Source organism: Otolemur garnettii, unplaced genomic scaffold (genome assembly GCF_000181295.1).
Source record: "Otolemur garnettii isolate 467f Iridium unplaced genomic scaffold, OtoGar3 scaffold00009, whole genome shotgun sequence".
Taxonomy (NCBI): Eukaryota; Metazoa; Chordata; class Mammalia; order Primates; family Galagidae; genus Otolemur; species Otolemur garnettii.
The window spans coordinates 942,740-947,413 of record NW_003852404.1 but is presented as its reverse complement, the minus strand read 5'-3'; the positions used below and the strand labels follow the sequence as shown (position 1 = coordinate 947,413).

At 40.4% G+C, this 4,674-nt stretch overlaps 1 pseudogene; it reads right to left on the bottom strand.

The window, feature by feature from the left end:
* Positions 1 to 3,186: 3,186 nt before the first annotated feature.
* LOC100941716 lies at positions 3,187 to 3,612 on the bottom strand (annotated as a pseudogene).
* Between the last annotated feature and the right edge of the window lie 1,062 nt (positions 3,613 to 4,674).

Below are 4,674 nucleotides of genomic sequence, written 5' to 3'. Positions count from 1 at the left end.
AGTTAAGTTATGTTGATAAAAAAAAGAGTGGGAAAAAAAAGAATATACTTGCCATACTTTGAATTTCTTTGGAAAATAATTTAATTAATGATCTTTAAAAATGTTTAGGGCACAACTAACATCCTCTCAGGGCACACCAGCTGAAAATCACTGCTCTAGGGCATGGGTTTGTAAACTACAGCCTTTTGTAAAAATTCTGTTGTTGCCCTTTTTGTAGATAAAGTTTTATTTGAGCACAGCCATACTCATTTGTTTAAGTATAGCTATGGCTATTTTAGCACTTAAACAGTGGAGTTGAATAGTAGTGACAGAGACTGCATAACTCATCACAACTAAAATATGTGCTGTCTGGCACTTCACAGGAAAAGTTTGTCCACCATGGCCCTAGGGATAATAGCCAGTAATCATACTCTTTCTCATACTTATTTTATTTCCAGAAATCATATTGACCCCAAGGGCTTACATTTTAAGTGGTGATAATAGGCAGTTCTTGGGCCAGTCCATACGATTTCTTGAAGAGGCAAAAGAATTCAAAGCTTTCAGTAATAAAATTTTAATGTGCAAATCTACACGATGCTTTCAAAACCAAATCAATTTGTGCCTCTTAGCACTTATAGAACCTATTCTCAAGCATTCACTGGCATACTCTTTATATATGAACTTCACATTCTTCCCAGAGCAGAGAGTTGCAGTAGGTTTTGTATACTTAGAGATTTTTTTTTAATCATTCAATGGGAAAATTGGTCATCATCAGTGTATAATCATTGTGCTAATTCACAGTCAAGAGAATCCACCAAAACTCTTAAATTCTGGTAACCTAGTAGTACTTGAATTTTTCAAAAAACTCAAGGTAATTATAGAGGCCTGCCCTTTTGCCTTCACTTGCTTGTCTACATGTCAGACCCTTTAAAAATACTGAATTTTTAAAGAAAATTTAATGATGTAAAATTGTATTGTTCATGTGAAATTATTTTTACTGTATTTTCATACGCAAAATAAAAGAAGATGAAATTAACATCCTGTTTCCCTGGAACTCTCCAAGTTCTGGTCCCACAACTATCAAGAATTTATTTTTGTGGGGGTGGCACCTGTGGCTCAAAGGAGCAGGGCACCAGCCCCATATGCCAGAGGTGGTGGGTTCAAACCTAACCCTGGTCAAAAAAAAAAAAGAATTTATTTTTGGTAGGGCGGTGCCTGTGGCTCAGTGAGTAGGGCACCAGCCCCATATATACAGTGACCAGATTTTAACATCTGTAAGGCGGGACAACATGAGGGGGTGGTGGAGCGGGGGTGGAGCAGGGGTGGAGCAGGGACTGGGGATGGGCAGGGGACGGGGCAGGCAGGGCCTGACAACAATGCAAACTTTCGGTGGCACCTGTGGCTCAAAAGGGTAGGGTGCCAGTCCCATAAGCTGGAGGTGGCGGGTTCAAACCCAGCCCTGGCCAAAAATTGCAAAAAAAAAAAAAAAAAACAATGCAAACTTTGATAAGCAGTTCTCGATAATCACTTCTCAGCAATTATTTATTACAGTTTAACATTATAAAATTAACAAAAATAATATAAAACTCATATTCTGGTGAAATAGCCATATGGCGGCTGAAAACTGTATATTCCCTTCTTGTTCTCCAGCCCGTTCGTGCATTCTTTCCAAAGATCGGGACTTTTTTAAAACGCCGCAGGGCGCGTGACAGATTGTTGAAAAGTGGGACTGTCCCACCAAAATCGGGACGTCTGGTCATCCTACCCATATACCAAGTGTGGTGGCTTCGAACACAGCCCTGGCCAAACTGCAACAAAAAAATAGCTGGGTGTTGTGGTGGGTGCCTGTAGTCCCAGCTACTCAGGAGGCTGAGGAAAGAGAATCGCCTAAGCCCAGGAGTTGGAGGTTGCTGTGAACTGTGACACCACAGCACTCTACCGAGGGCAATAAAGTGAGACTGTCTCTAAAAAAAAAGAAAGAAAAGAAATGGAGACTGTTCCTGTATTTGCCTATGTGCTTGGATACCTTAGAAATGAGTAATTAGTACATGCATTTGCTAACAGTTTTTCTCTGCTCAGTTGGCTGGTTGTTGCAAATACGGAATGTAGAACTATTTCAGTCCCTGTTTCTCACTTACTACTAGTTATGTAATATGTAATTAATTCATTTTATCAATTCCTATTAGTAAAGCAAATAAAATGAAGCAGTGAATTTCCAAATTTGTGCTGGGGAAACCAGTTGATAATTTGTTTCCAGTAAGGCTAGTAGCAAAATAGTTACTATGATGTCAGTCCAAGCTACTGTGTTTCCCTGAAAATAAGACACTGTCTTACATTTATTTTTTCTCAAGAAGACACACTAGGGCTTATTGTCAGGGGATGTCTTATTTTTATTAAGTATAATACAACAATCTACATTTATTCAAATACAGTTAAGTCATCTTCTTCTGGAACCTGACAGAGGGAGTCAACCTTGTTGTTGGGGCTAGTGCTAGTGATGCATGAACTCCTTTCCCCTAGCTGTTCGCACGTGCACAATAGGATGCCTGTGACGGTGGTTACCACACATGCACCCGCGCAAGTGGGAACGACTCGGAGAAAGAAGTTGTGGCAGATAAAAGGTATTCCAGTCTTCCTTACTGCTCAGCACTGAAATGCATGGCATGGCTATGCAGCGTATCTTAGCGTATCTTACCTAGTGATGGTCTTATTACAGGGTAGGGTTTATATTTAACAAATGCATAGAAATCCTGCTTGGGCTTATTTTTTGGGTAGGTCTTATTTTCGGGGAAACACGGTAGTAGTGAACCCCTGATTTAGCAGGCTGAATCAAAGTTTATAGTTAGATAATTCTAATTCCTATATTACTGTGCAAATTTAGAATTTCCTATGTAAAAGAGAGTGCTGGTAGCATCAAAGCCCTGTAATAAAAATACTGACTAGGATTTGAAATACAGACATAGTATATGAAGAAATGTGAATGTCTTAATGTTGGTGTCACAGCAGTGGCCTCAGAATTCCTTTAGTGAACCAGAAACAAAGCCAATTCATTATTCAATAATCATGTGAGTCAAAAGCCTACATTTGAGGCAAGTCATAAAGACACAAAACCAAATATCTACTTTCTATGACCATATGCAAACAATTTCAAGTTTTCTGTCAACATTCTGTAGCAGCACCAGTCCTCTCTAAAAGAAAAATGCTAAGTCATGACTGTCCATCCCTTTACCAAGCTTTCAGTTTTTGAAGGAGTGTGTTTCCAAATGCTTCCCAGTAGGCAGGGCTGAGCATATCCAACAAAGATTAGACTGTTTCATGGTAGGGAGTCTGCAAATGATAGTCCACCTGGTCAAAAGCATAACCTAGCTCCTTAAGTCCTGCTTCAGTGAGCTCCAGGTCCTATCTATTCCTGTCCTTTGTTTCCACATTGACATAGGCCACATCATCTGCACAGCACAGACTTGTTGAGACAAACATGTTGTTAACAGCAAGGAGAATATCATCTACAACTGCTTCAACTTCCAGCCTCATGTCTTTCACATCAGCTCCTTCAAAAGCATTAAGTTCTGAACCTTCTTCATATCCTGACATACTGCTTAGCTCCATGGGATTATAGTCTGTTTCCATTCTGCTCACCCCACATCCCTCTCTTTCTCCCTCCGGAGGTGAATCAATTAAATTATTTTTGAAAGAAGTTTGAAGCACAGTAAATAGATTCTATTTTTAACTCTTTTTTATCAACATAATTTAAGTGTGCCATGGAAGTTTAACTATAGGTTCAAGTGTACCATGAGATTAAAAAAAGGTTGAAAGACAATGTACTACTCAAGGCATGAGGGGAAAAGAGAGGAGAACTCTACCCTCTTCCCACCCTCCCATTTATACTAGTGCCTGGCCTTCCCTCATTGCCTGAAGCAAGCCAGAGCCACCAGGCAAAGAAACCTGGGAAACAGTTTCCTGTGGTAGAGAGCAGAGCTGACAAAGAGCAGACACAGAAGGAGATACAGCAGAACCTCCATAGTTATCATCTCCCTACATTGACCACTTCCTTAAGTAGACCTAATTTTCATAGACCAGACATGCACCACATGTATGCAATGAGAGTTCCTTATGTTGACTACCCCCATATTTTTTTTTTAGAGGCAGAGTCTCACTTCATCACACTTGGTAGCGTGCTATGGCATCACAGCTCACAGCAACCTCCAGCTTAGGCGATTCTCTTGCCTCAGCCTCCTGAGGAGCTGGGACTATAGGCGCCTACCACAATGCCTGGCTATTTTGTTGTTGCGGTTTGGCCAGGGCTGGGTTCGAACCCTCCGCCCTTGGTATATGGGGCTGGCACCCTACTCACTGAGCCACAGGCACTGCCCGACCACCTCCGTATGTTGACCAGTTTGTTGTAGTCCCTTGTTATGGTCAACTTACAGAGGTTCTACTGTATGTTGATCTGGGAGAGAGCAGTAGAAGGGTGACGTTTTGTTTATCTTCTTATGCTTTCTGTATTTTGAACCGTGTGGATATATTCCCTATCAAAATGAGTATAATTAAAATAAGGAGTATGTAAAATAAAGAAACACCTAATAGCGTGTATATTTTTAACTAAAAGATGTTAATTCAAAGAAATGTCAAGCTAGATACAACAAATGATCACCCTTCAGGGCATGGTGAAAGTGTGGTGCATATGTACAATGAAAT